The 21,944-nt window shown below is 33.1% G+C and overlaps 1 protein-coding gene across 1 annotated transcript in view; it reads left to right on the top strand.

Annotated features, from left to right (window-relative positions):
- The window catches only part of LOC126880447 (synaptogenesis protein syg-2-like), an 832,444-nt gene that overhangs the window by 51,203 nt on the left and 759,297 nt on the right, over positions 1-21,944 (top strand). The gene's annotated exons all lie outside the window — the stretch shown is intronic.

Raw genomic sequence — 21,944 nt, 5'->3', positions numbered from 1 at the left:
ACGTCATATCTCTAAATTGGGATACCCTGTGTACATTATTATTATATGTCAAAAAGGACAATTTGATATACTAATCGACGGGTCTGAGCATTTTTCAAAAAAACAGTTAGTATTTTAATTATTGAATATATTCCAAATTACAGATATAACTGTGTTATTTTCTATTATCTTGTAAATGGTAGAGAATAAAAATTTGATATTTTGCAGTTATGTACAACTTTACAAACCCTATCAAATTAGCTATCAAAATGACAGTGTTGCCATTTAAGAAAACGACGATGACGTCATATCTCTAAATTGGGACACCCTGTATACATTATTATTGACTGTCAAAAAGGACAATTTGAAATACTAATCGACGGGTCTGAGCATTTTCCAAAAAAACAATTAGTATTTGAGATATTGAATTTATTCCACTTTACAGACTCTCTCTGTATAGTGCCAACCTGTATTGAGAAAGAGTGGTACAACTTTCACAAATTAGTGGAGTTTACTTTTTTCGCCAATACGACTGTGTGAGTACTGAAACTGAAAATTGATGGACAGGTGTTATATAACTTGCGGACTTGGAAAATGCTTTTGTGATGAATTGTTTACTGATTAGTTGCCTTCTCAGTTGTAATGGTGGTTCTACAGCTTCTGCTTCCATAATATTTTTTGGAGTTGACTTGAGATATCCAAGTCATATTCTTAGACTTTTGTTTTTTTAGTTTCTATTTTATCTAAATGTATTTGTGTCGCTGATCCATACAAGTGACTACCATAATCCAGGATTGCCCTTATCATGGTTCGGCTCCCCATTGGGTCGGCTCCCCATTTAGTATAACAGAAAGCTCTCAGTATATTTATAGCATTCTCAGACTTTTTCGTTATTTGATGTACACAGTTTTTCCACTCCAGTTTCCGATCTAGATATAATCCTAAGTATTTCACAACATTCTTTATTTGGAAATTATAAGGTCCTAGTTTTACATAATCCTGCTCAATGTTTCGTTTTCGACTAAATACACAAACATCTGTTTTTTGTTCAGAGAGTGTAATAGCTGTTTGCATAACAAGGGAGGAAAGTGCTACTTTTCCTCCCGAGAATGAAGTTTACTAACTGAAGTAATCATTCAAGGGAGGAAAAGGTACTTTACTCCCATGTTATATATATGGTTTTTCCACCTTCCTCAAATTAATAACAAGTCATTTTTCATTTTTACTTAATTTATGTATGTAACTAACCAACAAAATTTATTAAAACCAAAACTAACAAGTAGGTACAATATAACTGTCAACTGTCAAATATAAGTCAAATTATTAATGTAACCATTGTTAAATCAAAATAACAATTTACTGTTTTTTACCATTCTGCAAAATACAGGGTGTTTTATGAATAAACGTTAAAATGTATAGATACTTACGTAATAAAAATAGATATTGTACAGGGCGTCAATAAGTCATATTTCATGAATGAAATACCATGACGTCACTTTTACTTTTCCTCCCTAGAGAGGAAAAATATTTTCCTCTAAGTATAACAACCAAAATTGTTGAAAATGTGATTTTCTATCATTGTTACAATTTTTTTGTGCCGTCGATATTATTCGAGTTATGGCGGAAAACAGTGACAGTTAGAGCATAATTATTCAATTATAGTCGGTTCGCTAAACTCAGACACAATTGGCTAGTGATTTTAGTAAGCAATTTGGCAGATTTGGTAAATTTGGCAAAAAAATAATTACTAGATAATTGATAATTATTATTACATAGTTAGTAATTTTGCCAATATTGGCAAAATTGGTCAAAAACAAAAAAATTACCTGCTAAAATTACTGGCCAGTTGTGTCTGAGTTTAGCGAACGGACATATCTCGTTTATTATTAGTTTTACGACAAAAATGTTCCTTCACAAAAATAGAAAGAATTAAATTCTACACAATTTTAATCTCCTACATTTTTTTGCTGAAGTTAATATTTAAGGTAGTACGTATGCGAAAATGGCGCGAGCGTAAGACCCGTTTGATTTTGTAGCAATTGTTTTTGTTCAATATTTACGCCATTTTCAACCAAAATTATTCCAAATATGATTTCCTACAATTTCTTTTTGACAATTTTTTTCATGCAGTTGATATTTTCCGAGTTAAGTGGGAAAATAGTAAAAAGTGTTGGGGGGGGGGGCGAGCATAATTACTGAATTGAATCTTCATTCTGAGCTGCCACAAATTTTATAATTCTATCCTTTAGGGGAGATCAATAGTAGTGTAAATTTAAAATCTCGACTGAATTCCGAGGTTGCATTAGCTGCCATATTGATTTTAAAGGAGACCCGTTGTTGCTCAATATCTCCGCCATTTTCAACTTTTCGGCAAAAATGGTAGGAACTAAAATTGTTGGAGACGCAATTTCCTACAATTTCTTTTCAACAATTTTTTTTATGCGATCAATATTCTCCGAGTTAAGGGGGGAAATAGTGGAAGCGGAGGAGAAGCATAATTATTGAATTGTCTCATTTATTATTAACTTTACGACATAATTGTACAAAAACAAAAATATAGAGAATTATATTTTATACAAGTTTTTAAACTTCCAATAAAACACCAACCAAAGTAGATACATAAAAGACATAAATAATAACTTATATGCATTAAGTTCACTTGATTTTATTAACTAGCGGGTTTTATTGGTTGAATTTGTCTGTGGATAATTAAGTTTCATGTCAGCTAACATATTTTACTTAATATTCCAACATTTTGTTTTTAATTTTGGACCCTGTTGGGGGAATTTTCCCATTCCCCCTCCCCTCGTAGACGCGCCACTGGTTCTCTCGAAAAATTGTAGTAAACCGTAATTGCTACAATTTTAGTCCTTACACTTTTTGTCGAAAAGTTGAAAATGGCGGAGATATTGAACAAGGGTTTTACGCTCGCGCTTTTATCGCATACGTACCACCTTAAATATTGATTTTATCAAAAAAAAAAAATGAAATCATCAAAATTATAAAAAATTTAGTTCTTTTCATTTTTGTATAGGTTCAAATTTGTTGTAAAACTAATAGTAAATGAGATAATTCAATAAATCATTAATTATGCTCTAACTGTCACTATTTTCTCCATAGCTCGGAAGACACGACATCGGCCGCACGAAAAAAATTATAATAAACAGAATTATAGAAAATCGCATTGTCAACAATTTCACTTTTTAAACTTTTTGTCGAAAAACTGAAAATGGCGGCGATATTGAACAAAAACCGTTCTCTTTTAAAATCAAGATGGCGGCTAACGCAACGGTCAAATTCAGTCGAGATTTTAAATTTATACTACTATTGACCACTCCTAAAGATTAGAAAAATAAAATTAAAATAAAATTTGGGACAGCTCGTAATGCAAGGTCAAATGCAATCCTGACTGGGCTAAAAATGTTTTATATAAAATAAACATTTTCCAATTATGGGGATGCATTTTATACAGATAGATCGATGAATATCACTACTATACCTGGGTTCAACCAGATTGATTAAAATTCCTGCAATATATTGCAATATTTTTGGGTCAATAAACAGAATAACTCTACGCAGATAGATTTTAAAATAAATAGTAATACATAACTGTAGTTGTTATTCCATATTGAAATCTAGCATATAATTATATCGTTGCAAACAATATTCCGGACATATTTATCAATAATTTGATACAGAATAAAAATAGCTATTTTTTTCACGATCATTATTCAGATTAAAGTTACTAATTATGGCTTCCATGGTTGCCACACACTATTAAAGGCTAAACAAAAATATAAAAATACAAGGTGGACCAAAAATCTCGAAACGCCGAATTATCTCTTTATACTCCAGGCTGTGGGTGAAAAAGCGTGATATAATTCAGGAATTTTTGAAACCTATCAGGTGTTGTAAAGGACGACGCCAGCAATAACTTCTACTAAAATGTAACCAAAAATATTTTGCGCTTTTTTTTCTATTGCGATTTTCATTTGTTAAATTTGCAATTTTTAATGATTTTTTAATGATTTTTTCAGCTTAGGATATTGATTTTAGAGAAAAACTTTTTAAAAGAAAGTTGTAGTAAATTAAAAAACCTACAATTTGAGCTATGGTAAGTTTAATTTCGTTAATTTGATATTGCAAAACAGCCTGGGAAAGGTCCAAAATGGCCGTTTTTTACAATTGCATTATTTATTGTACAAATAATTTTTTTTATTTTTTAAAGCTTTAAAATGAAGATCTTTCAATTCCAAACACAAAAAAAAATTAAAGACAGATTACCGAATTTGTAGCTTAGATATTATAAACTGTTTATCCCAAGAGGTCAAATATCGAAGGCTATAACTTTTTGAAAAAAAATCGTAGAGAGTTGGTGAAACATCCAATCTCCTTCTAAAGAGTTATATTTTCATATTCTGATGTAAATAAATGCGTAAAACATTACTAGACCTCTAATTTTTGGGTTTGAAAATAAGGGGGCAAATTTCGTTAAAATCATTTAGAGCTGAAGCGGCCCTGTACATCCTATGAATTTTTAACTTACAGATTAATGTTGCTGAAGATGAAACGAAGATTTATAAAAAATAAAAAATTTCTACGACCAACTGAAGCCGAGATAATTTTTATTTTTGAAAATAAGGGGGCATTTTTGTTATAAACATTTAGAGCTGAAGCGGCCCTGTACATCCTATGAGTTTCTAACTTACAGATTATTGTTGCTGAAGACGAAATGAAATTTATAAAAAAATAAAAAATTTTTACAACTAACTGAAGCCGACATAATTGTTTTTTTTTTCTTCTTAAATCGTAGTGCCTTTATTTATAACAAGTAAGAAAATATTTTACAGTCATTGACTAAAGAAAGACTTATGTTATCTTTAAATAAAAATTATTATAAAATATAATTACATTTCATTATTAAAAATTATTTTTTAATTCGGTGCTTTAGCAAGCGGCCGAATTTTGCAAATCGCCCGGCAGGCTTCAAATCCGCGCGCTCGGAAAATTTCTACGTAGCTTGTATTAAATTTTGACAGAAAACAATTTAATAATATTACCATTATAATATACAGTCTATTTACCGCTGTGTTTGTTTTTCTTGATAAACTTTTATATGTGAAATCCAAAAAGAATAGTCGCTACAAGAAGAAAAAGTTTTATATTGTATATTATACTAAGAAGTAACATTATTATTATTATATTTATATAACAATGAAAAAATTAAAAATGTAGTTATATATTTCATATATATTATGTATCATTTTTGTAATATTATTTCTTCAGAAATGAAATTTCACATATAAAAGTTTATCAAGAAAAAAAAACTACAGTGGTAAATAGACTGTATATTATAACGGTAATATTATTAAATTGTTTTCTGTCAAAATTTAATACAAGTTGCGTAAAAATTTTCCGACCGCGCGGATTTGAAGCGCGTCGGGCGATTTGCAAAATTCGGCCGCTCGCACAAGCACCGATTTTAAAAATAGTTTTTAATAATTAAATGTAATTATATTTTATAATAATTTTTATTTTAAGATAATATAAATCTTTCTTTAGACAATGACTGTAAAATAATTTCTTAATTGTTATAAATAAAGGCACTACGACTTAAGAAAAAAAAACAATTATCTCGGCTTCAGTTGGTTGTATAAAATTTTTATTTTTTTATAAATCTTCGTTTTGTCTTCAGCAACAATAATCTGTAAGTTAGAAACTCATAGGATGTACAGGGCCGCTTCAGCTCTAAATGTATTTAACGAAATTTGCCCCCTTATTTTCAAACCCAAAAATTATCTCGGCTTCAGTTTGTCGTAAAATTTTTTTTATTTTTTTATAAATCTTCGTTTCATCTTCAGCAACAATAATCTGTAAGTGAAAAACTCATAGGATGTACAGGGCCGCTTCAGCTCTAAATGTTTATAACGAAATTTGCCCCCTTATTTTCAAACCCGAAAATTAGAGGTTTAAAAATATTTTACGCATTTATTTACAACAGAATATGAAAATATAACTCTTTAGAAGGAGATTAGATGTTTTACCAACTCTCTACGATTTTTTTTTTCAAAAAGTTATAGCCTTCGACATTTGACCTCTTAGGATAAACAATTTATAATATCTAAGCAACAAATTCGTTAATCTGGCTTTACAGTTTTTTTTATGTTTGGAATTGAAAGATCTTCATTTTAAAGCTTTAAAAAATAGAAAAAAAATTATTCGTACAATAAATATTGCAATTGTAAAAAACGGCCATTTTTAACTTTCGCAGGCTGTTTTGCAATGACCAATTAACGAAATTAAACTTACCATACCTCAGATTATAGGTTTTTTAATTTACTACAACTTTCTATTAAAAAGTTTTTCTCTAAAATCAATATCCTAAGCTGCAAAATTAAAAACCATTAAAAATTGCAAATTTAACAAATGAAAATCGCAATATAAAAAAAAAGCGCACAATATTTTTGGTTACATTTTAGTAGAAGTTATTCCTGGCATCGTCCTTTACAACACCTGATAGGTTTCAAAAATTCCTGAATTATATCCTGAAATCGACCTATTTTTCACTCACAGCCTGGGGTATTAATGGATAGCCCAAATTATGCAAAATCAAGGATACACTATTTTGCCATACGTAATACACTATTATATACCGATAACTACTGCGAGGCATAAGTTAAGGATATAGAAAATGTATGCTCAAATGTAATGAGCAGAATCGCAGAAGTCAGTCAGAGATACGGACTTTCACTAAACACTAAGAAAACCAAATGTATGATGATTTCTAAGAATGAACAGCAATTTGGACGAATCAGTGTGAATGGTCAACAAATAGAAAGAGTAAAAACATACACCTACCTTGGTACGAACGTCAATGAAAATTGGGACCATTCTATAGAAATCAAATGTAGGATAGAGAAAGCAAGAACTGCATTTCAAAAAATGGCAAAGTTGTTCAAATGTCATGATTTGTCGATACCCATAAAAGTCAGATTACTACGATGTTATATATTTCCTATACTGTTGTACGGAGTTGAGTCGTGGACTCTCACAGACGCCACCTGCAAGAAAATTGAGGCTTTTGAGATGTGGCTTTATCGTCGAATCCTGAAGATATCTTATACCGACCACATTACTAATGAGGGTGTTTTGCTGAGAATGAAAAAAGAAAAAGAGCTGTTAATCAAAATAAAAACAGCCAAAATCGAATACCTCGGTCACATCATGAGGAACAGTGAGAGATATGGACTGCTGCAACTGGTCTTGCAGGGAAAAGTAGAGGGAAAGCGAGGACCAGGAAGGCGAAGGATTTCCTGGCTGAAAAATCTACGAACGTGGTTCAACACAACCACTACAAATCTTTTCAGAGCAGCAGTGTGCAAAGTGCAGATTGCCATGATGGTCGCCAACATCCGAAACGGATAGGCACTACAAGAAGAAGATGCTCATTTTCATAGTTGACTTGTTCGTGAACGGATTAACGGATTCGGCTAGTTTTTTAGATATTTCTTTAGTATTTACATAGTTGTGCAAACATTTATTCAAACTTCTTTTTTGTATCTAATCCGGGTGGAACAAAAGAAATATTTTTCTTATGCTAAGTTTGAAACAACATGTAGGGAGGAAAAAGTAAAAAGGTGGTTATACATCGATATAATGTTGTAGTCTCATATTCTGTGAACCTTTTATTTAGTGTTGCCCAAATGCAAGACCAAGACGAGACTTAGATAGTCTTGGCCTTGGTCTTGCGCAAGTACACCTGGTCTTGGTCTTGGTCTTGGTATTGCGCTCCCGGTCTTGGTCTTGGTCTTGGTCTTGCAGCAAGAGTCTTGCAAGTCTCGCAGTTGCCCATTAGCATATTGCATATATCTTAGAACAACGTAACAGAGTAGGTGCATTTTAAGATTGAATATCATAGCCATAGTAAAAACCAACCAAATTAATAAATATCTGACACCGGGTGGGGTTTGAACTCACGATGTAAGCGATCCGTGCCCATATTCTAACTAATTAAAGTTTATTAGAAACCTGTGCATTTTTTAATGTATTTGCTATTTACTATCTGTGATTTAAAAACATTCAATTCGGTGACAGATCTGCACAATATGTTAATGCCAGTTCTCATTTTTATCCACTACGTTGGGTCGGACAGTCCAGTATGGGATTCAGATTTGCTGGCACGTCAGCTGCTTCACAAGCAGAGTGAAACTTACGCTTCAATATCTCACTTGTTAGCCTTATATATAAGGCTATAGAGTCTTATTCTTTAACAATATCGCTGGAACAATATTGTTGCTAGACAGGTAAAGTGTCACTGTATACCGAATACCGGGTATACCAATCAAACTGTGTTATTTTGTCAAAGTTCGCATCATTTTATGGAATATTCTAGCATATACTGAAATTAAAACCCAACTATAGTCTAATGTTTTCTTAACATTCTGTTTTTGATTCATTCGCTTATGTTGTATAACAAAAAAGTTAGGTATTTTAACAACTAGCCATGTTTTTCATTAATACAGGGTGTTTTTAAATAAGTATGGCAAACTTTAAGAAGTAATTCTAAACAAACGAGTCATGTTGCGTATGCACGCCAATGGTGAATATTAAATTCTTAATTGCTTGTCAAAAAAGCGCAATAACTACCTCATAAAACTCACCAAATTTCATTTGCATATATCAACAGCTTTTAGAGCAATAAATAAATCATCAGTTTTTAAGAAAAATTTTAATACCCCTATTTCGGAAACGAATCATTTGGGGACACACCTTCCTATTAGAGGTAAAACTCACTAAGTGCACTTTTTGAGATTTTGACATTATCATCAATTTGAATCCAATACGGTACTGTCTAGCCCTGGAGAAATCACCTGGGGCTTTATTTTAATTGCTGAGGTAATTTATGGTATACTTCACTTAGTGCATGATTGTGAATTTCGGTTTGAGGGTAAAACTCATTAAAACTCATTATTGCACTTAGTGAATTTTTCCTTACAATCTGGAGTGCCGAATCGGTAATATAGTCTGTTCGCTAAACTCAGACGCAACTTTCTAGATGTTTTAGTCGGTCGTTTTGCCAATTTTAGTAAAATTGGCAAAAAATAATTACTAAATAGTTAATAATCACTAAATAGTTAGTAATTTTACCAATTTTTGCAAAATTGGCAAAAAACAAAAAAATTATCGACTAAAATATCTAGCCAGTTGCGTCTGAGTTTAGCGAACCGAATATACATACTTATTGGTCTTTCAAACAATACATTATTAAACATAACTGTTTATTACTTTTGTGTTCATTATCTATTCGGTGATTGATTAAAGAAATGAGTTTAAATTATTTCTTTGTAGCAAATATCTTACATAATCTATTTTGCGATTAAGCAAGCGACATGTGTGTTATATTGTATTGTTGAAACTGTATATTACTTGTGTGCATTATCTGTTCGGCTGTTGATTAAAAAAATATGAGTTTAAATTTCTTTGTAACAGATAGCCTACGCTTACATAATGGGTAATATTATCTATTTTTGTGGCTGTCATAAACGCCGAAATAATGGCATTTATTTTCAAAGAACGAAACTTATTCTTCCTTTTTAAATAATAGACTGTTATTTTTGATATATCTTTAGTAGTTGCAAGTCAGCAAAATTTTGTATACCTTTGTATGTATAAAATGGATGTTAATATTGAAACAATAACATTACTTCTGTTTCTATTACATGTGATTTTGTATAGAGGCAACTGTTTTGTATAAACTTATTTACTTAATTGTTTATTAACAATGTATTCATTACCTATTTCATTTTGAATCCCAACGTCATGATACTTTATGGAGATAAATTCATTAACTTCTCAATATCCAATAATTGTGTTCATGGAAAAACTCATCAAGTACAAAGTGTAGCTATTGAATTTTACCTCTAATAGGACATACCTATGTTTATAAATCAAACTGTCATTATTTTTCGTGCCGAATTAACTTGTAAGGTTACCCTACTTATTTAAAAACACACTGTATTGATGAAAAACATGGCTAGTTAAAAAAGTACCTAAAAGTCGTTTATTGTCCAACATAAGCGAATTAATCAAAAAACAGAATGTTATGAAAATATGAGGCTATAATCTATAGTTGGGTTTTAATTTCAGTATTTTATAAATGCTAGAATATTCCATAGGGTGATGCGAACTTTGACCTGGACAATTAAGTTCAGAGCGAAGAAATCATCTGCTGGGAAAGAATGTGCAAAATATTTTATTCTCCTATATACTCCCTAAAACGAACCTCAATGCTAACTGCAAGACGTAAGAGTCTCGCAGGCTAAGTCTTGTCCTTGCTTAAGTCTTGCACGGTAAGTCTTGGTCTTGGTCTTGCTAAAATTTGGTCTTGCTAAAGACCAAGACAGCAAGACTATGATACGTGAGGAGGCCATGTCTTATCATACCACTAAGATGAAAGTATTTCCTATATATAGTGCAAAAGGAAAAGAGTATTCAAAGAAAAAGAATAAATATGTGTACTGTACCCCTTGCTATTTAAAGAGCCTAGACAGAAAAGAGGCGTAGACACAAAATCCATATTACGTTCAGGGAAATTCCACACCACAATATTACAGAGCCTCCATTAGACAATCTCGTTTCTCTTATGTTGCGTTGTGCATACCGCTTACCTGGTCGACAAACAACTCTTAATTTGTTACAGTTAAAACACATGTCAAGGAGTAAAACCACATATTTTCTTTGTTATTTTCTTTGCTTTTAAAGATATCAGGGAGATTCAAAAAACAAAATTCCGATCTATACTCAGATTTGTATCTTGTCCTCCCACAGGGTTTTTCAAACCTAACATAAGAAAAACATTTCTTTTCTTCCACCCGGTATAAGTACAAAAAATAAGTTTGAGTAAATCTTTGCACAACTGTGTAAATACCAAAGAAATATTTAAAATATGTAATAAAAAAAATAGCGAAATCCGTTAAGAGGATGGGTACGTATTTTCGGCCGCAATGCTATTCAAATGGGGATTCATTTTTTTCGAATCATGAAAAAACTAATAAGTATTTTTGAAAAAATTAAACGCAGAATGAAATATTACGTTATTGGCGAGGGCCTCAAGTCCCTGAGAACTTCTATAATGTTTATTTTAATAAGTTACAGGGGTGAAAAACTTGGAGAAAATTTAGTGTGGTATTTAATTTAAAATAGCTCATTCAAAATAAACTTTTTATTTATTCTAAGGGACTTTCGGCCCTCGGTGATAATGTAGTCTTTCATTCTGCGTTTAAATTTTTTAAAAATATTTACTGGTTTTTTCAGGATTCGAAAAAAATTAACACAACATCCGTGGTAATATTTCCAAATCTATCTTTGTCATACAACGCACTCAGTCGAATAGAATATTGTCAGCATACTGGTACTGTCAGTCAGACAGTGACAATTTTAAATATTTGACATGGCATCGGGAATATTTTGAGTTGTTGATTAAATAATATTAATATAATATAGTGTATTTGATAAATAATTGATTTAAGACGTGAACTTAAGAGGCTACAGTAGCGATCAATAGGTAGCAACAAACTCGTTCCAAGATTGCGGCTCTCTTTTTGAATATTTTGTCGAGATATTTGGCATACATATTCGTAATATAATAAATAATGGCGGTACAGAGCCCAATTTCAGAAATATGTTAGTGCGGGGAAATTACTTTATAACTAAATAAAATATTGAAAAAAGAGCCTGTACCGCCATTAAGAAGAAGAAAAATTAACTTTCTTCAAATAAACTTTTTTATCACATGCCTAGATTTTGTGTAATCTTGGAACTACTAATTTTTTTTATTTCTAACAAGAAATCGAACATATTATAACTAAATAACTAATTAGGCAACATAAAGGAATTATCACTGTCATTTTGACAAACCTGCGTCAGATTTTGTCTAATCTGTTCTGTCATCTTTATCGATATCTGTTCAGTGCAGTGGTGTGTTAATTTAAGAATTTGTTTTTGTTATTTCATATGAAAGTAGTGTTTATTGATAGTTAAGTTATTATATATTTGTTGTTGTTTTATAAGTTGTTGGCCTTTTTGAAAGAATAGATTGTTGTTAATTGTGAGTTTTAGTTATGTAGGTAGGTAAGTATATTTTACGTAAAATATTTCGAATTCTAATGCGAGTATATAAAGTTTTAGGAGGATTTTTTATTCTAAAAATATTATCAATAATTTAGCAAAATGAAAAAAGTAAATCAAACGAAAAATAAAGTGAAACCTTCCAAGAAAAAGTCCATTAAAAACCGTTCCAAAATTATGCGAAAATCGAAATTTGTTTCGCTTCACAACAAAAAATGATTATTTATTATTGTTTTATTATTAGATATTTCATGCAAATACCTTTCTAAATACCTATCTTAACATAAAATGTTCACCCATTTTGGTTTATTTTTCTAAATTTATTAAAAAATCACTTTTAGACTTTTCCTCTTTTCTTTAATGAGTATTAGTTTTTTTTGTACATATAAATTATTACAATCACTGAATACATAGTTAGTGAAAAAATTATCACATTTATTAACTGAATTAATAATTTGCAATTATACAAATATAACAGTTATCCAAGAACATTCAAAAGCCATCTCTTTAAGTTAATGATGACATTTTCAAGTAGAATGACATTCTAGTAATGTTTACATATTAATACCAGTGTGAATTTTACTACACGTAATTTGCCGTGTAAAGACAGAAAAAGTAGGGATAGCCGTAAAATATTTGCGAATTATGTACCGATGCCCTTAAGTTCACGTCTTAAATCAATTATATATCAAATACACTTTCAATATTATTTAATCAACAACTCAAAATATTCCCAAAGCCATGTCAAAAACTGTCACTGTCTTGTCATCATATTCTATTTGACTCAGTGCGTTGTACGACAAAGATAGCGAATGTTTGATTTGGAAAATATCAACACGGACATGGTGTCCATTTTTTTCGAATCTTGAAAAAACTAATAAATATTTTTAAAAAATTTAAACGCAGAATGAAAGACTAAATTATTTTCGCGGGCAGAAAGTCCCTTAGAATAAATAAAAAGTTTCTTTTGAATGAGATATTTGAAATTAAATATCACACTACATTTTCTCTTAGTTTTTCGCCCCTGTAATTTATTAAAATAAACATTATAGAAATTTTCACGGACTTTCGGCCCTCGGTAAGAACGTAATCTTTCATTCCGCGTTTAAATTTTTCAGAAATATTTATTAGTTTTCTCAGGATTCGAAAAAATGGATCCCTATTGGAATAGCATTGCAGCCGAAAATATGTACCCACCCCGTTAATATTTTCACGAAAAAATCAACTATAAAAATGATCATACCTCTTTTATATCCTTAATTTATATCTCGCAGTGTAGTATATCTGTATCTGTTGAGTAGGAAGGGCGAATCAAGTTCCACAGCACTTAGGCGTCATGATCCATTGTGCATCCTCCCAGGGGGTTGTCGTCCTTGGCGAATTTTCTATCCTGTCATTTTCAGGAAGGTAGACAAATCGCTAAAAGGGATTTTCCCTATGTAACCAGGTGTAGGCCAAGGCTTGCCAAACGCATACTTTCGTATTGACGATAACTTTCACATAGGACATGCTTGACAGTTTCGTCATCTCGTTCACACCTCCTGCGTATATGGAGGTGTTTTCTTAGTTGACAATGGCCAGCTAGAAACCAACTGTCAAGCGTAGGTTGGGTAAATTTGCCTTGGGGAAATTTCCTCATTTTCCCTCCCCGCAGATCCGCCACTGACCAGAGGGCATCTTTAACATCTGCTTTATCGGGAACGTGCGTCGTCGTAAATAATGTTTGCAAGGCTATATCATATATACTAGATATACTATATAATCATAAACATTGCAATAGCCATTTCAGTACTGTTTATTTTGCCGCTTACTGTACTAAGCATGTTGACGACTCAACATGAACATATTTAAGTAGAATGCAAAATAGGCCTGCATCCCGCGTACCAAAAAAAGTTAATTAATAGCAAACTGAAAATTTGTTAATAGCTTAACGGTGTCTCGTCGGCCATTTGATGTATCGGAACACTGGAACAGGGGAAATTTTAATTGGGGAACAGGTTAATAATTTGGAACGTCAGACCATGAAAACGTCCCATGTATTTTGTCGGACAGAACTTCCAATTGATTTGTTACCCTTTCATTAAACTCTCATGAAAAAATCAGACTGGTATTTATCACCAACTCTGCATTTTAAAGTCCGACACGTAGAACATGTCAAATGACAGGAATTGTGACAGGTGATAAATAGCAGTCTGATTTTTGTATGAGAGTTTAATAAAAGGGTAACAAATCAATTGGAAGTTGTCTCCGACAAAATACATGAGACGTTTTCGTAGTCTGACGTTACAAATATCTAACCTGTTCCATAATTAAAACTCCCCCTGTTCCAGTGTTCCCGTTCATTAAAGTTTGTCCGACTAGACACCGTTTAGCTATCTACAAATTTTTAGCTTGCTTTTAATCAACTTTTTTTGGTACGCGGGATCCAAGCCTAAAATGCATTACCACTGTAAAGGATCCAATTAGATTCAAGCTCGTGGTAGATGGCAAAGCCATATAACAGCTAAACAAGTTCAAATATCTAGGTGTAGATTTGTCAAGTTATCATGACCCAGCCAGAAACCGAAGGGGACAAATAATAAACAAGGCCGCAGTCATGTCCGGATGTTTGAGAGATGTGGTTGACCTATGGTATTAAATCAAGAGAAGACACCAATAAAATCAAAAAGATGCGACGAACAGCCGAAATGAAGACACTAAGAGCATTATCAGGGAAGACAAGAAGGGATAATATACGAAACAACATCATCAGAGACTATGTCACGTGCAAGATGTAGTAATGCCGGATTTATACTCAGCTATTGCCACGGCTGCTGGCGCTGACGGAAATATTGCTCGAAATACGATATCGACGCGAGTGAGGTGTTCACATCAGTTCCTCGCCAATGTCCTCACAACTCATTACCGAACGACTCACAAGAATGGAATGTGACGACAGCATCGTTTTGCTCCCGGCAAAGCAGCAAGTGAGAGAGAAGGTAGCTGAATGTAATACTCACTAGTATTGGCGCTGCCTTTCCTTTGACTTCCGCCACAAAAACCGACTTTTTGACATCGTCGTGCAATGGCAGTAGCATGAGCATGAGCAGCGCGAGTGAGCTATTTACACATTCACGCTGCCCACTTCCTGTCCAATTCCCTGTCGAACAGGACTGAGTGTAAATCCGGTTTATGATGGGGTAGGCAAAGACGAAGAGAATGGTTTAGTCATGTAAAAAGAATGGAGGAGCACAGACTACCAAGAATTGCGTTAGAAGGAAAACCAGCTAGCAAGCGTCCACCGGGGAGACGACCAAAAAGATAAAGAGATAGCTTTCTACCTCTCAAGAAATGCTTCAACGTCGGAATTAACAGATCGACAGATCTACAACAAGTATAAGAAGAAGAACAAAAATGTCACACTGTGCATTGACTTGCCAGTAGTCAGTGCCTTACGAAATATATCGTATTACTTTACTTACTTTTTCGTGTCTGGATCCGACTACAGTTTTTCTGCCCAATATCGGGCCACGTCTACACCCTTTGTATTTGCGAGCCATAAATCATCGAGGGTTCACTGTGATGGGCAAAGTCTGCATACTCTCAGGTGCTCCACGTTCTGTATTTTCCCACATTCACAAAGTGCGTCGTTATCTGTCTTGATGCCCCATTTAATGAGGTTCTGTTTTACAGGGGCAACACCTGTGCGTATGCGGTTGAGTGTCCGCCAGGTTCTCCAGTCCAGGTTCATTCCATTAGGTTGTTCTCGATGTAGGGGGAACAGTTCGGCTGGTTCGACGCTGACATTTCTCATAAACCTTTTCCTTGAGATAAGTCGGCTGGTTCCTGGCGGTTCGTCAAACCCGTATAATTGGTGCCTTTCATCGGAAGTTTGCCTGAACTTCTCCACATATTGTGAGGCGCATTTACGGTCGTCTGGTGATGCGAATCCAGCTGCCCGGTACAGTAGGGGTAGAGGGGTAAACTTCATGCAACCGGTGATTATTCTACATGTTTCATTTAACGCCGTGGTGACTTGTTGGGCGTGTCTAGATCTACCCCAAACGGGACAAGCATATTCCCCTGTTAAGAAACATAAGGCCTCAGCTGTTGACTTTAAGACCTGGGGGTTTGCACCCCACTTGCTCCCTACAAGTTTCCGGAGAAGGTTGTTTCTCGTAGAAACCTTTTGTCTTGTGCTCTGACAGTGGAATTTATACGTTAGTGACCGGTCTAGTATCACTCCAAGATATTTGAGCCATGTATGTTCCAAGCGTTGTCCCTCCCAAGAAACATTCAGTTTTACATGCGCCAGATTGTTGTTGAGATGGAATGCACATACTTGGGTTTTCGTAGGGTTTGGTGTTAATGAGTTTTGTTTGTAGTAAGTTGACATCATGTTTAAAGCCTCTTCCAATATCGACTCCATTGTGTGAGTGTTTTCCTCTTTACGGCGATACCACGGTCGTCAACGTAAACAAAACTCTCAGTCTGAGGGTGCATTGGTTGGTCGTTGGTGTAGATATTAAATAGGGACGGTGCCAGAACGCTTCCTTGAGGTAGACCATTTCTTTGGGTTCTCCATCTGCTCTTCTTTCCATTTAGCACAACGTAGAAGCGTCTATTACACAATAGTGATCTAATGATATTTACCAGGTCATAGTCAAGCACAATGTTATAGATCTTAGTTAGCAAGGTTCTGTGGTTTAGCGTATCATAGGCCGCTGTGAGGTCTATCAAGGCTACTCCCACTATTTCTGTTCAAATCCCTCCTCTATGTATTCTGTTAGGTTCAGTAGTTGGCCTGTGCATGATTTACCTGGTCTGAAGCCTGCTTGTTGTGGGATTAGTGTTGCATCTAATTTTTCCTGGATGTGGTTCAAAATGAGGCGTTCGATCAATTTATACAAATGGTATTGCAGATATATCGGACGGTAGCTACCCGGTAGTTCAGGGTCTTTCCCAGGTTTCAGAAGGGCTACTACTTTTGATTTACGCCACAGTTTTGGAATCTGGTAGGTAGAGCGACAGATGTTAAATAGATCCAGCACCCATTGTCTCGCTTTTTCCCCGAAGTGTTTTATCTGCTCTGTTAGGATTTCGTCCACCTCAGGTGATTTTCTATTTTTCATACAGTCAATACCATTTTTGAGCTCTTCGATGGTAAATGGGTTTCGCAAGAGAGTTGTTTCCTGGTCTTGAGTTCTTATGATCTTTGGCGTTTTGCAACGATGGTTTGCTTTGCCATTCAGAAGCAGTTGGTGGGCTATCTGATTTGGCGTTATTGCACATGGATCTTTCATCTCTGTGGGATCACCATTAAGTTTTTTGATCATATTCCATGCCTGCTTACTACTGTGTGTCATATCCATTTTACTTAATGTCTCGCTCCACCATTCTTGTCTGGAGGCGGTTAGTATTTGCTGCAGTCTCTCCCCTATCTCTGCCGTAACTTCACTGAATGGGTCTTTACTATATTCTTCGGTGTACTTTGTCATAACATCTTTTTCTTCGTCATTCAGACCAGCTATGTAATGTTGTTGGCATCCTCTGGGTATATGTTTACATGAGGTTCGTTTTACAAGTTTGATGAACGCATCATAGTTTTTGGGGATCGGGACTATGTTTTTCACTTGTGTTTCCAATACATCAGTATATTTTTCCCAGTTCGCTTTTTTGAAATTAAACCTTCGTTTGAAAGTGATTTTGGGAGCTTTTATAGCGCTATATACGGTTATTCCCACGGGCCTATTTTGTGTCTCTGGTATAGGCTTATATACCTTTCTAACGCAACGGTCCTCTAAAGACATGCTGATGAAGTTGACATCAGGGTTGTACCTTTCTTCCACACTTTGCTCTGGAACGAATATTGCAGTTTTGGGTCATGCAGCAGTGCCATGTTGTTTTGTTCAGCCCACGATTCCACAAGATCTCCATTTTTATTAGTTGAAGCGTAGCCCCAGTGAACATTATGACTATTAAAATCCCCGAGGATGAATCTGATTTTTTGAAAAGCGAAATTTTTTGGAGGGGAGAAAACAAAGTCCCTCCAGGGTGGTTTATACACAGATGTCACTATGCAGGCTCCTATTTCGACGGTTAGAATTTCAATGTCGTTGTAGCATGTTTTTTCGATTGATGTTACATCAATATCTCTCCTCACGAAGATGGCGCTTCCGTGTTTTGCACTTGGATGTTCAATGATAAGCTGCATTCCCTCAACGCTAGATCTATGTGCTAATATGTCACGGTGAGTCTCTTGTATAAATAATATATCACACTTGTGGGTTTTACACAGTTCAGACAAAATTTCTTGTTTATTACAAGTAATACCCTCAATGTTTATGGTCATCATTGTCAATGTAGGCTCTGAGAGGAGCCGTTGATTCTCGTTTGTTCTTCGGATCCAGTGGTGGAAGGATTGGCTGCCCGAGGGGCGTTACCAGGGAGCGCCAGTGACATTTTGTTCTTATAATATCACTTTCGTGGAGGCTCCTTCCGTACCCCCCAATATAGTATTTAATTAATTAATCGAATTAAATACGATAAATAAAATATATCGTATTTAATTCGATTAATTAAATATTTACGTAATATATATTAGTTAATTAGATTTTAACATTTCATATATGATTTTTCAAGTATAGTTTTCAAATGCGAGCAAAAGTTTTACTTTATTTTTGCTTTTAAACTTTCTACACGCAGGTGGTAGAAACATAAGGCGACCAAAGCGCTACAACAAGAATGATTGATTTGTTGAAAAGTACCTGTTACTGCGTTGAATACCGCTTTTTGTTTAGATAAATTGCTTTCTTGATAATTATCAGTTGATTGATTAGTGGCTTGGTGATTGATTAGATCGATTGGTTTGGTTTTCATTTGGAGATTTCGGTAATTTCGTTTATATCAATATTTATTCTCATTTCTGCAGACGTAGTGTCGAAGAGTAGAAATAATTATTTATCCTCGAACTGAAAAAATAAGTGTAGACGAGTAATTACTAAAACAAATATATATCAAGAAAGCAAAATAGATTTCTTTTAATTAAATTGATTTTCGGTCGGAAAGAGACACTTCTGTACACCCATTTTGAATTAAAACATTTATAGTGCCGTTGTAATAATTTGTTTATTTAGTAAATTGAAAAATATTCACGACACGTCAATGACACGACAATTGACAAGAATTAATTTACTAAACAAGGGAAGTGCGCTGTACAAATGAAACAATTTCATTTAGACATGGTACAAAACTATTAGTGGAGTCACTGAAGGTGGATAAGAGCTATTACCTCCGATTTCGTTGAACTTCCATCGATTTGCATGAAAATTGGTGAGTGGTTAGAGGATATCTCAAGGAATAAAGGTGACATGGTGCCAACTTGCGCTTTTACCCTGGGGGTGGATGCCACCCCTTCTCGGGGGTGAAAATTATTTTATTAAAATTAACCCCATAATTCGATAGAGGAAAAAATTTCAAGCAAAATTTGTTATATAAAGTTATTAAAATAAATCAAAACTTTTTGATTTATTAAAGATCAAAGATTTTAAGTTTTCTTGAAAAAAATGCATGTTTTTAACCAATTTTTCATCAATAACTCAAAAAGTGTAAGTTTTTACAAAAAAGTTATTATTATCAAAATTGAAACTAATAAAAAATGAAATAAACCCCTTACTACAAAAACCTTTTAATGTTAACTAAAAGTGAGTTATAGGTAATTGAATGTATATTTTTTTCGGTGAGTAAAAAACTCTAAGTATTCAAGCTAAAATAGCGGGAAATTTATGCATTTTATAACATAAACTTATTAAACATTTGTAAAAGTACTTAAAAATATCTATCAAATGAGCCCCCGAACATGTTGACAGCGTTAAAATTTATGCTCCAAATTTTTTTCAAAATTCATCTTTTAAAAATTTTTCCAAAAAATGTTATGGTTTTTTTTCAATAACTCCGTTCGTGTTAAAGATATCAGGTTCATCTAAAAACTGTTTGAAAGTTAATTCCAAGTTCTATTTAAGCACGTTGAACCTAATCTTTTAGACCCCTTTCTTTTTTAAAAATAAAAGGTTAAATAACCCCGGTTGCATGGTTCCTACAGCAAAATTTAAGATTTAAACGTTTTTATCTCGGTTATTTGTTACCGTATAGAAATAGTAAAACAGGTAAAATATTTGGCACAGAAAAAACTAAAATTTGGTTATATATAATTTTTTACGAATATTGAGTATTTTTGGAGTTATTATCAAAAGAATATGAGAATTACAATAATTTTAAAAATTATGATTTTTTTAAATTATATCTTTTTTTCAAAAATATGCATTCTAAACCGGTCAAAATTATCGAACACATTACTTATGCTAATATAAAGAAGTTCTTGTAAGGATTACTATAAATTTTTGTGGAAATCGCGTATGTTTTATTTTTCACTTTTTCCTAAAAAATTCGAAACGGTTCTTTTATTCTCATTATAACTTGCTTAATTTTGACGCTATTACCTTGTTCTGAAACTCATTTAATAGGTACTCCGAAGTACTTTGGCAAATGTTTAGCAGGAATATTTTATACATTGCATCGTTTTCCCGTTATTTAAGCTTTAGTACTTAGATTTGAGTATTCGTCGAAAAAAATACACATTCAATTGCCAATAACTCACTTTGAACTAACATTAGTTTAGTTCTTTATGGAGGAATGTATTCAATTTCTATTATTTTCAATTTTAGTAATAATAACTTTTTTGTAAAAGCTTATAATTTTTTGCTTTATACGTGAAAAACCGATTTAAAATATGCATTTTTTTACGAAAAAATAAAATTTTTGGTCTTTAATAACTCAAAAAGAAGATTTATTTTAATAAATTTATATAAAAAATTTTGCTTATAATTTGTCCCTATATCGACTTATGGTATTATTTTTAATAAAATAATTTTTACCTCCGAGAAGGGGTGGCATCCAACCCCAGGGTAAAAGCGCAAGATGGCTTCATGTCACGTTTGTTCCTTGAGGTATCCTCTAATTATTACCATTTTTCATGAAAATCGATGGAGGTTCAACGAAATCGGAGGTGAAAACCTTCAGTGACTGCCCTATATACATTTTTACTAACCTTTTATTTATATCATATTTATAGTCTAACATCCGAATAGGAGGTCGAAATATACCCATCTGCTTGCCAGATGAAACATTTTTTTATTAAATTTCACACATAGACAAATATTTCTAGAATGGGTTGCCTATCAAAATCGTGTCATAGCTATCCTTAAGGGTGGGGGGCATAGGGGTTGAAATCAATATTTCAAACACATTTTGTTTAAAGTATGGTAGAATTATTTTATTTTTAAATTAAGTTGGCATATTTAGTTTACATTCATAGTTTACTCAAGAAAAAATGCAAGGAGAAATATTGAAAAATAAGCCAACGGTGGCAAATTTTTAAAAGACACCTCAAAAAATGAATTTTATTGTGGACATCAGAACTGATCATTGGATCATGGTAAATAATAAACTCAAAAAGATTTTATTAGCTTATAAGTTTCTCAAGGTAATGCTGTCGAGTTTTTTTAATTTCATCTAATTTTGACTTTTTGATATCACTCAGAAATCAAAACAACGATTTTTTTTTTAAAAAAGGGTGAAAATTAACATATTTATTATTGTTAAACAAAAAATAAGCATACACCAAAAAAAATGTCGACAGCATTACCTCAAGGAATGTCGAAAGAAAATAATATATACAAAATTTCAGATGGATCGGCCAAGTAGTTTTCGAGTTACAATGTCTAGAGACTTTGAAAAAGGCAGTTTTGAGGAAAACGCGTTTAAAGTATTGTCAAGTTTTATTTTCAATTTCTTTTTTGTCT

The sequence above is a fragment of the Diabrotica virgifera genome, chromosome 2, assembly GCF_917563875.1.
Source record: "Diabrotica virgifera virgifera chromosome 2, PGI_DIABVI_V3a".
Taxonomy (NCBI): Eukaryota; Metazoa; Arthropoda; class Insecta; order Coleoptera; family Chrysomelidae; genus Diabrotica; species Diabrotica virgifera.
The sequence above is the reverse complement of the archived record's forward strand: the minus strand, read 5'-3'. Positions and strand labels throughout refer to the sequence as shown.